This window comes from Paramisgurnus dabryanus, chromosome 10 (genome assembly GCF_030506205.2).
Source record: "Paramisgurnus dabryanus chromosome 10, PD_genome_1.1, whole genome shotgun sequence".
NCBI lineage: Eukaryota > Metazoa > Chordata > Actinopteri > Cypriniformes > Cobitidae > Paramisgurnus > Paramisgurnus dabryanus.
The window spans coordinates 30144011-30155494 of NC_133346.1; the positions used below are offsets into that span (position 1 = coordinate 30144011).

Below are 11484 nucleotides of genomic sequence, written 5' to 3' on the forward strand. Positions count from 1 at the left end.
GACATCTAAAACATGCTGGGAGGGGGGTCCCGAGGACTGGATTTGGGAACCACTGTGCTAGAGGATCCTTGGGCACATGGCTATCAAATTGGGTTTTTATCAAATATCGTTATTACACGTTTGATGCACTTACATAGGCCGTGTAACAGTCTTAGAATGGATATTTTTCTTCCTGTGAGCGCCACGTAATACAATATGAGAAATGCGATTCAATCATTGAATCCAAAAACACTTTGGCAGCATCTGTTGAAAGCTACTTGCAGATGGGTTGTGTGTGCAAACGGCAGCCAGGGAGCACACGCTCTCTCAAAAATTAATTCAGAAGAAATTCCAAAAGTAATACGATAACTTACGCTAAGAAGCCTAGTCTAGGCTGTTTGCGGGGTCAGGATGGCCGAGCCTTCTCACGTCGCAATCTTCACCAGCACACCCGGCCTTCGATAGCTCAGTTGGTAGAGCGGAGGACTGTAGTCGTTTCCCTGGTCATCCTTAGGTCGCTGGTTCGAATCCGGCTCGAAGGAGGTAGAGCTTTTCCTCTTGAAGTTGTTCCATCTCTTCTCGTCAAATTAGCTTGCCATGTCAGCACGCTGTCTTTGGGCTATTTGGGCAATGGCTTAAGCCTCTTACTACGTCTCAGATGATTGTAGGTTTTCCCCTTGGCTTAGAGCTGTAATCGGGCCTTAAAAGTTAGGCCCGAAATGTCCGGAGCCCGACAGAATGCAGCCCGAACCTGAACGTACATTTAGATTGACAGCTTTTTAAAAGCCCGAACCCGTTTACAGCCCGACATTATTTAAATGTGCGCACACACACAGCTTTTGTCAAGAATGAGAAATTTACACAGGTTTTAACATTATTTATTCATGACTAATAATCTACACGCCACTTGGAAGTTGAAACAAAGAAATAAGTAATCTGTAACATTGTAACATCTCATTCTAAATAGGCTTATGCAATACACTATAAATATGCCAATAAAATTATTATTTCTTAACGAATTAAATTAAGATAATACATTCTGAATTAAGATGGGTATTTGGCAATAACGAAATTAAGAGGCAGGCTCCGCGGGATTTGCGTCGGCACTTCTCTCCATTACTGCCAACATTAGTCTATCCTCTGTCTAAATTATGTAAGACTCGATTCATATTTAGTTATACATTGAAAAACCTACTCACCAAGTTTAGGCTACATGTTTTTGATGAGGAAAATCATTAAATCCATTGTAAATGAATTCAGCGCGATCCTGCGCTACTGATTTGAACTTGACCGCTCATTTACCTCACAAAGCCGGAGCGGAAGCCCGAGCCCGCCCCGAGCCCGTGTAAAATGTTAGAAATGAAGCCCGAACTCGCCCGAGCCCGTCGGGTCCCGACGGGTCCCGTCGGGTTCGGGCAAAGATCTTCAGCTCTACCTTGGTTTAGCTTCTCTTCTCGCCCTCGCGGCTTTGTGCGCCTGCTGCCCTAGGCCAAAATAGACCATCCGTGGCGCAAGCGCACCCCTGCCTTCGATAGCTCAGTTGGTAGAGCGGAGGACTGTAGGCGATCACCCGGCCATCCTTAGGTCGCTGGTTCGAATCCGGCTCGAAGGAGGTTGAGTTTTACCTCTTCGTGTCGCGACATCTCTTGCCGTCACATTCGTCTTAGCCGTTCAAAAGTGCTCGTCGGATGTCAAAAGCCACGTTCCCTGACCTGGAATCAAACCCGGGCCGTGGCGGTGAGAGCGCCGAATCTTAACCACTAGACCACCAGGGAGCACCAAAAGCTCCAGGGTCATTGTGCTGAGAGAAGCTTGCCGTTCCTTGTTCTGTCAAGAGTGTGTCGCTGTCTTCCAAGAGATATGAACAGTTACACCAAGGGCACTGGCATGCGCAGAGGCCGACACTCTTGGACCTGGCCGTTTGTCATTTAGCCTGCAACCAGAGCAGACACTCCGACCGCTGCATCCGGCAGAGTATAACTGGACTGCTTGTAAACGGAAAAATCACCCTGAAGGCGTTGTCAGTACCAAAGTGTCTACGTACAGAAAGACACAGGGGTCAATATCAGTCGCAGGACCCTTATCAGGCTTTAAACAGCGCTGAGAAGGGCACACCCGGAAGTGCTAGAGCAGTGGTCACCAACCCTGTTCCTGGAGATCTACTTTCCTGCAGAGTTCGCCTCCAACCCTAATCAAACACACCTGAACCTGCCAATCATGCTTTTCACGGCTACCCAAAAATTGGAGGCAGGTGTGCTGAAGCAGGATTGGGTGTAAAGTAGGCAGGAGGGTAGATCTCCAGGAACAGGGATGGTGACCACTTTGCTAAAGGATCCTTGGGCACATGGCTATCAAATTGGATTTTTATCAAATATCGTTATTACACATTTGATGCACTTACATAGGCCGTGTAACAGTCTTAGAATGGATATTTTTCTTCCTGTGAGCGCCACGTAATACAATATGAGAAATGGGATGCAATCATTGAACCCAAAAACGCTTTGGCAGCATCTGTTGAAAGCTACTTGCAGATGGGTTGTGTGTGCAAACGGCAGCCAGGGAGCACACGCTCTCGCAAAAATTAATTCAGAAGTAATTCCAAAAGTAGTACGATAACTTACGCTAAGAAGCCTAGTCTACGCTGTTTGCGGGGTCAGGATGGCCGAGCCTTCTCACGTCGCAATCTCTGCTAGCTTCCTCCTTCGATAGCTCAGTTGGTAGAGCGGAGGACTGTAGTCGTTCCCCTGGTCATCCTTAGGTCGCTGGTTCGAATCCGGCTCGAAGGAGGTAGAGCTTTACCTCTTCGTGTCGCGGGATCTCTTGCCGTCACATTCGGTTTTGCCGTTCAAAAGTGCTCGTCGGATGTCAAAAGCCGCGTTCCCTGACCGGGAATCAAACCCGGGCCGCGGCGGTGAGAGCGCCGAATCCTAACCACTTGACCACCAGGGAGCACGAAAGCTCCAGGCTCATTGTGCTGACAGAAGCTTGCCGTTCCTTGTTCTGTCAAGAGTGTGTCTTTGTCTTCCAAGAGATATGAACAGTTACACCAAGCGCACTGGCATGCGCAGAGGCCGACACTCTTGGACCTGGCCGTTTGTCATTTAGCCTGCAACCAGAGCAGACACTCCGACCGCTGCATCCGGCAGAGTATAACTAGACTGCTTGTAAACGGAAAAATTACCCTGAAGGCGTTGTCAGTACCAAAGTGTCTACGTACGGAAAGACACAGGGGTCAATATCAGTCGCAGGACCCTTATCGGGCTTTAAACAGCGCTGAGAAGGGCACACCCGGAAGTGCTAGAGCAGTGGTCACCAACCCTGTTCCTGGAGATCTACTTTTCTGCAGAGTTCGCCTCCAACCCTAATCAAACACACCTGAACCTGCCAATCATGCTTTTCACGGCTACCCAAAAAATGGAGGCAGGTGTGCTGAAGCAGGATTGGGTGTAAAGTAGGCAGGAGGGTAGATCTCCAGGAACAGGTATGGTGACCACTGTTCTAGAGGATCCTTGGGCACATGGCTATCAAATTGGGTTTTTATCAAATATCGTTATTACACGTTTGATGCACTTACATAGGCCGTGTAACAGTCTTAGAATGGATATTTTTCTTCCTGTGAGCGCCACGTAATACAATATGAGAAATGGGATGCAATCATTGAACCCAAAAACGCTTTGGCAGCATCTGTTGAAAGCTACTTGCAGATGGGTTGTGTGTGCAAACGGCAGCCAGGGAGCACAGGCTCTCGCAAAAATTAATTCAGAAGAAATTCCAAAAGTAGTACGATAACTTACGCTAAGAAGCCTAGTCTACGCTGTTTGCGGGGTCAGGACGGCCGAGCCTTCTCACGTCGCAATCTCCGCCAGCACGCCCGGCCTTCGATAGCTCAGTTGGTAGAGCGGAGGACTGTAGTCGTTCCCCTGGTCATCCTTAGGTCGCTGGTTCGAATCCGGCTCGAAGGAGATAGAGCTTTTCCTCTTAACACTCTGGGGTCGACGGTGGCGCGGGCGCCGCAAACTCTTTATTTTTCAATCACTCCGCAAAGAGACTTAAATTACTCTGCTGATTTTTGACATACAGATATGATTTATACATCATTTAAAACGTTAAAGTGTCTAGTTTTTTTTACTGTCCACTCCCAATAAAAACAGAATGTTGTGCATTTCGCAAAATTAAGAAAATAAACATGATGCACGTTCTGTTCTCTCTCCCTCAGTGAAGTCCTTTCAGAAACGCGTCAGAAAAATAAACTGTAACTTAACGAATACTTGTCGTAGAAACAAAAGATAAATGTCTACATAATGCTTGGAATGTCTCCTTTTAAATAATGTAAGTGATATTGAAAACAGATATTGTCATTCGGTGTAAACTGTATGAGAAGGAGGAGAAGTACCGTATTTCGCCAGTTACCTCATTATCTGTAATGAGATCGGATCGCCACACCCCCGCGCCATTGAAGTGAACGAGCAGAAACATCCATATGCATGACTCATGCCTCCTGCAGTCAATGGATATGCAATCCACAATCCAGTCTCTCCATTCCTTGTTGTTCCATCCGAGTGCACCAAACATGAGATCTAAATCCTTATTTACTTGCGTATGTGTGTCAGTATCTCCAGACGCGAGTGTTGTCTTTGTTCTTCCGTCAAACAGTTCACGCGATTGGAACGCACATACACAAACACGCGAGTCAGGAAACTCGACGCGCTTTTTGGTATTCTTATAAAATACGCGATTGCAAACAGTACAATCCTTATTTAGTTGCGTCTAAGCTCATATCTCCGCACAGCAAGTTTATTAAACACAGTATCACTCGCATGTGCACACAGTCACTGCTTTCATGATTAACACGTGAGGTAATGGCGGCGGCTGTAAACAAACATTGATAAGTTTACCACACGTGTCCCTTGTTGTGTTTCTACTATAATGATTACAAAAACACAAATAAGAATCCAGACAACTATAGGCAGTTGTTCTTTTGAGCTTTTTACTGCACAAAAGTAAACCTCTCGCTGGCCAACCAAACACTAACCCTGTGTTGAAGTGTGTTCATTTTACGATGGGCAAACAGTATCTTTACCATGATTAGGCTACTATGGTTTTTAAAAGGTAACTTATACTTGTGAAATTAATAGAAAATATTTCAATAGAAATATATATATAATGTGTGTGTATTTACATTATATTGAAAAGTAAACCTTATCATGGTTTTACTACAGAAAAAGTTACATTCCTGTTGAACATCCCCACAAGGCTCATTATGTGGCTCATTATTCAACTCTTTTGTCTCTCAGCTGTCAATCACTGATTATTCAGGAGCTTTCCCGCCTCTACGCATACAGCCTTTCCCAAGCAAAAGTGTCTTAGAAATTGTAAATCAATATCTTGCTTTACGTGATTGAGTAGGCCATATGATTTTCACATCATTTTGAAGAAAAAACTCTAGACTACTAGATCCAGTTTGGAAAGTCTTGGGAAAACATGTTTAGAATGAGTTTTGTGGAGTTATATCAGTGACTTAAAAATTTTGCTTTTTCAAAAACCACGCATAAACATTTTTCTCTCAAAAATACAAACATGCACATATATGTTGATTATATGATATTGTAGCCCAGTTTGTGATGAACACAGTGTTATGAGAATTTTGCCATTAATATGTTTTTAAGCAACTGAAAAAAGCACAAATGTCAGTGCATGTCAAAACTTCCCCAGGGCCCTAAAAACCCCTTAGACCCCAGAGGGTTAAAGTCGCTCCATCTCTTGTCGTCAAATTAGCTTGCCATGTCAGCACGCTGGCTTTGGGCTATTTGGGCAATGGCTTAAGCCTCTTACTACGTCTCAGATGATTGTAGGTTTGCCCCTTGGCTGGCTTGGTTTAGCTTCTCTTCTCGCCCTCGCGGCTTTGTGCGCCTGCCGCCCTAGGCCAAAATAGACCATCCGTGCCGTAAGCACACCCCTGCCTTCGATAGCTACCCAAAAATTGGAGGCAGGTGTGCTGAAGCAGGATTGGGTGTAAAGTAGGCAGGAGGGTAGATCTCCAGGAACAGGTATGGTGACCACTGTGCTAGAGGATCCTTGTGCACATGGCTATCAAATTGGGTTTTTATCAAATATCGTTATTACACGTTTGATGCACTTACATAGGCCGTGTAACAGTCTTAGAATGGATATTTTTCTTCCTGTGAGCGCCACGTAATACAATATGAGAAATGGGATGCAATCATTGAACCCCAAAACGCTTTGGCAGCATCTGTTGAAAGCTACTTGCAGATGGGTTGTGTGTGCAAACGGCTGCCAGGGAGCACACGCTCTCGCAAAAATTAATTCAGAATTCCAAAAGTAGTACGAAAACTTACGCTAAGAAGCCTAGTCTATGCTGTTTGCGGGGTCAGGATGGTTGAGCCTTCTCACGTTGCAATCTCCGCCAGAATGCCCGACCTTCGATAGCTCACTTGGTAGAGCGGAGGACTGTAGTCGTTCCCCTGGTCATCCTTAGGTCGCTGGTTCGAATCCGGCTCGAAGGAGGTAGAGCTTTTCCTCTTGAAGTCGCTCCATCTCTTGTCGTCAAATTAGCTTGCCATGTCAGCACGCTGGCTTTGGGCTAGTTGGGCAATGGTTTAAGCCTCTCACTACGTCTCAGATGATTGTAGATTTGCCCCTTGGCTGGCTTGGTTTCGCTTTTCTGCTTGCCCTCGCGGCTTTGTGCGCCTGTCGCCCTAGGCCAAAATAGACCATCCGTAGCGCAAGCGCACCACTGCCTTCGATAGCGGTGCCGGGAGAACGAGAGACTGTCAGTTGCCATCCAATCACGTATCACTGTTAGCATCTTTCCAACTTTGTCACAGCCAATCAATAAAGCCTAATCCCATCATTGCCTCTGTTGACATCCAGTCACTATCATCCATTTTTAACTTTTTTATACGTATATGCATCAATCACGTATCAGTATGTGTATATTTACCTCAAAGTTTACAGCCAATCAATAAAGTCAGTTTCCTAAATCGTCGTCTCCTTGCCTTTGTTGACAACCAATCACTACATTAATTTCCATCTACCTGACGGAGCATCGCCAGCGGTTTTCAGCGGTTTAGAAAGAAAGTTGTCCCGCATTTACTTTGAATTTCACGTTTCTACCTAGAGGTAAGAAGCCAATAATGGTGTTATATTTAGTTTTTTTGTGTGTTATATTTAGTTAATTGGCTAATTAGCTAACGTTTTACGTGTAAGTTACACAAAAAAACTTCTTATTTATGTAACTTAGAGATCAAGTAGCGGCCAGTTTCATTACTTTTACAGTTTTACATGTTTATATCGATATAATTACTATCGTGCATAATTCACGTTATTACGTTGATATGCGTACATTAAGCTAAAAATAGCTGACGTTTTATAACGTAATATGGGGCTTGTGTTGTTTACTGGGCTAATCGATACTAAACATTATGTAAGTTAGGCTAATTGTTCCTTATGAAAATTAACCTAATGTTAGGTTTTATTCTGGTAAAAGTGTAGTAACCATGTTTATTTTTGTGTGTATTGAATACTATCAGCAAAACCATGGTTTTGGAAAACCATGATTGTGAAAACCATGGTTATTTGTGGTTACCATGGTTTTACTACAGTAACCATGGCTTCTTGGTTTTAGCTGTAGTAAAACCATGGTTAATTTTAATAAGGGGTGTGAAAATTAACCATGTTTTTAGTGTGGTGAAAGTGTGGTAATCATGGTTTTTTTTTGTGTATTTATTAAAATCAGCAAAACCATGGTTTTATTACACTAACCATGGTTTAACTATGGTTTTGGAAAACCATGATTGTCAAAACCATGGTTATTTTGTGGTTACCATGGTTTTAACTGTAGTTAAACCATGGTTAATTTTCATAAGGGTAAGCCTATTTAATTGAAATGGTATGCAATAATCAGGATTTTTTGAGTTATGGCATATTTTACCCACACACCACATTATCCCTTCCTCCCAAATATCAAACTATAACCTTGTAATAAAAGACTGAGATTAAATATGTGCTATTTGAAAAAAATGTATGAAATTGATTAACTACTCAGTTCTATTGAATAGTCATAAACTTTGTATTTTGCCACACGCTATCTTTTATTGGAAGATGGCTTCCAAGCACAAGAAGCACAGGGCTATGGGTGAGGGTGAATGGATTTGCCACACAGGGGGTCTGGCCTTCTGAGGCTCTACTTTAACTTTGGCATCGGTAAATGCATGTCTTTGCAGATATTTATGTTATCATATGTTATAGCATTTTATTACTGTGTATGCCTCACATAATGTAACTAATTTATTTTTGTCAGTTTACAAAGCCGCGGTTTGGTGGTGTCCATGGTGCAGCTTTAAAGCCAAATCTAGGTGTTGCAAGGACGCATGCAACCAAGGTATAGTAAAAAAAAAGACATTTCATTCAATTAAGATATGCAGAGTTTATCTAATCATCGTTACTGCAATACCTGATAATGATAGATTATTTCATTCAAAATTGTAAACTGCCATCTCTTAATCTTGCAGCCTATTAGCACTTCTGCATTGCCCAGTCCTGCACCTAGGACACCATCTCCTGCTCGCAGTCCCAGGCTGTATATTCAGACCGTCTCCCCCTGTCTCTTCTTCCTTCTTCTGTGTCTGAAGCCACCCCTTCTTCCTGTGCTCCAGGAGCTGCTTCCAGAGTTGTGAGAAACTCTTTAATTTAATCGTTTTCTTCACACTAAAATTATTGGATCACATAAATATGCTACATTACTCATAAGTGGCTTGTAATCATGTCTATGTGTTTGTCTTTTTTTATTACAATAGGAAGTGTCAGCCGCTGCCTCTTCTGGGACGTCCTCTGCTCCTCTCACCCCTATGATCAGCTACACCTGTGTTTCCTCTGCTGCTCCATCTGTGGCTGAATCCTCTGTCCAACCTGCCGAGGATAGGGTGACCTCTCCAGGTTCAGAGTCTGGATGGCTTCCCACAAAGTTGATGAAAACCATACCACTACAGGATCAGAAGTGGATTTCAGCAACTTTGTGGAAGCAACATCGGCTTCGTACCGACCTGAAGCTGTGGTATGATCCACCAGAGCCAGCTCTGATCTATCACCAAGGCCCCGCTCCAGAGCGTTTCTTTACACACAGGCTTCTACTCTGGATGCCATACCACCTCTGGAAGGTCAGGCTGTCCTGTCCTGTGTGTGGGAGACAGCTCACAGGCTATGGGGCACACAAGAGAGCCCGCCAGGTTCTGGATGTGGACCACTTTTATCTAATGATCACAGAGACTCTCTGGTGCAGTGGGTGCAAAGCGGCCTTTATTTCCACCAGCAAGGCCATCTTGGACCAGCTGGACTTAGCTCACAGACTGGAATTTAGGCTGATCCTAACTCAAAAGTGAGTACACTGAGATTATTTAGCTTGTGTAACAAATGTTTGTCATTTAAAACACAATTGAGATGAGCTGGTTTTAATGTTTGTGTCTTTCTGTCTCTCCTTCACTTTGTTTCATTCAGGTATGCCTGTGACATGCGGGTCATAAGGTTCCTCAGGGAGAGGGCCCTGGGCAACAGCCCTTCTCGCTTAGTGAGGCAGCTGCGGGAGAACCACAGCGAAGAGTGGCTGAAGCGTCTTTGCCGATACCTTGGTGCCTGCTCAGACTTCACCTCCCAGCCAAGCCTGCTCCCTGTGAGATTTCAGGAGCCACCTGAGCCTGAAAATATCCCCTCCCACAGGTGGATGCTGGCTGTTTATGGGCGAGATATCTTGTGCATGATTGACCACATTAAAGCCAGCATAACGTCCACATATGGATGCATCCTGAAGATGGACTCCACCAAAAAGGTAACTACTTTTTACATTTCAATCAAAAGAATTGAAAATACACCATTAGTAGTAGCACTGACCTAAAATACGTAAGTAATGTTCCATATAAAATTATGTACAAAAAATAGCAGTGCAACATCAGTAACCTGATAAACCACTGTTATTCATTATTCGTAGTAATATTTCTGAATTGGAAATTATTTTGCTCCCGCAAATGTTTCACCCATTGTTATAAAAATACATCTGCTGCTGAATTTTCAAGTAAAATTGACCATTCCATCCTTGCGTATAAAGAAATGCAGCAAAGTTATGATGCAAAGTTTGCAATAAGCTCTTGTAAAATATCAGTGTTAAAATAAAGACATCTGTAGAATCACATCAGCCCTGGCCCAAAGAAAAATAGCGTAACATTTTGTGGCCTGATGAGAGTACAATTGTTTTTTTGGGGTCTAGTGGTTATTGACAGAACCTCAGGGGTCCCCCGTGTACTGAATTCAAGCAACAGTACACAGTAAAGGCAGTATTGGTTATTTTGACACAGATGTGCAGCAGTTATCAACAACAGTGGTTATGCAACTAAATATTTGTAATTCAATAGCTTAAAGTGAAGTTTAATCTTAAGAAATTTCTTCAGTTTATAAATATCTAAAGAGAAAAATGTTGACACTTCTATTTTTTTTTAACAGCTTAATATTCATTTTCTTGCTTCCCTTTAAAAGAACAAGACAGGCTTGTACATTTTGTTAATATTTTGATTTGGAATTGAACGTGTAATGTTTTCAATACATTTGAAATAAGGAAATAAAATCTATTTATAACATTTCTGCACTTTATTTACTTATATTTCACATTATTTTTGCTATTTTCCGCATAACTGTATAAATAATTGAGAGTGAGTGAATAAAGCATCACTCACTGTCTTTTCTGTGTAATTACAGATCACAAAGAAGCTGTCGGGGTTTGCAAAGGGGACAGCATTGGGGCTAACATCTGTCAGCAATGATGTGGGCCAAATCCTCATTAGTGTTCTGACAGCTCAGGAGGGTCCAGCCCTGGACCGAATGGCAGCTGACCTCATCCGGAGGTACACTGATGCAGGTGTGGCTCCGCCTCAGCTCCTCTATGTGGACTGCGAGTGCTGTCGGGAGGGCACTGGGCAGACCAAGCTCAAGCAGCGATTTGGTGGGTGGCCAGACTTGGTGGTGAAGCTGGACATCTACCACTTCATGCGGCGACTGTCAGCTGGGTGCACTAAGGATGCACATCCTCTTTACCCCATTTTAATGGCACGCATGTCTTCCTGTATTTTTGAATGGGACAGTGGGGATGTGTCTCTGCTGAGACAGGCCAAGAGGGAGCAGCTGAGACATGAAGGTATCCCTAACATCACCGACAATATGGTGGATCAACGGATCACCAAGGAGGAATTGGCCCTGCACTGCCGAAGGCGGACAAGAGGAGAGAAGCAGACCATCTTAATGATTGAGCACCTCCTCAGTGAGCTGATGGGGGTAAAGGGTCGAGACCTTCTTGGTGTCCCTCTCTTGGACCAGCAGAGGATGCAGAACATCTGGCAACTCCAGAAGAAGCACGTAAAGTGCATTCAGGACGAACCAGGTGTGCTGCTCTACACACAGACCGGCACCACCACCAAAAATGGTATTGTGCTGCCAAATTACAGA

At 43.8% G+C, this 11484-nt stretch overlaps 4 non-coding genes across 4 annotated transcripts; all 4 read left to right on the forward strand.

Annotated features, from left to right (window-relative positions):
* The first annotated feature begins 434 nt into the window (after positions 1 to 434).
* On the forward strand, positions 435 to 521 carry trnay-gua (transfer RNA tyrosine (anticodon GUA)). The gene is given in 2 exon segments: positions 435 to 471; positions 486 to 521. It is a non-coding gene; the product is annotated as a tRNA-Tyr (tRNA).
* A 983-nt stretch (positions 522 to 1504) lies between these two features.
* Positions 1505 to 1591, forward strand: trnay-gua (transfer RNA tyrosine (anticodon GUA)). The gene is given in 2 exon segments: positions 1505 to 1541; positions 1556 to 1591. It is a non-coding gene; the product is annotated as a tRNA-Tyr (tRNA).
* Positions 1592 to 2678: 1087 nt separating this feature from the next.
* trnay-gua (transfer RNA tyrosine (anticodon GUA)) lies at positions 2679 to 2765 on the forward strand. The gene is given in 2 exon segments: positions 2679 to 2715; positions 2730 to 2765. It is a non-coding gene; the product is annotated as a tRNA-Tyr (tRNA).
* A 1089-nt stretch (positions 2766 to 3854) lies between these two features.
* On the forward strand, positions 3855 to 3941 carry trnay-gua (transfer RNA tyrosine (anticodon GUA)). The gene is given in 2 exon segments: positions 3855 to 3891; positions 3906 to 3941. It is a non-coding gene; the product is annotated as a tRNA-Tyr (tRNA).
* Positions 3942 to 11484: the final 7543 nt, after the last annotated feature.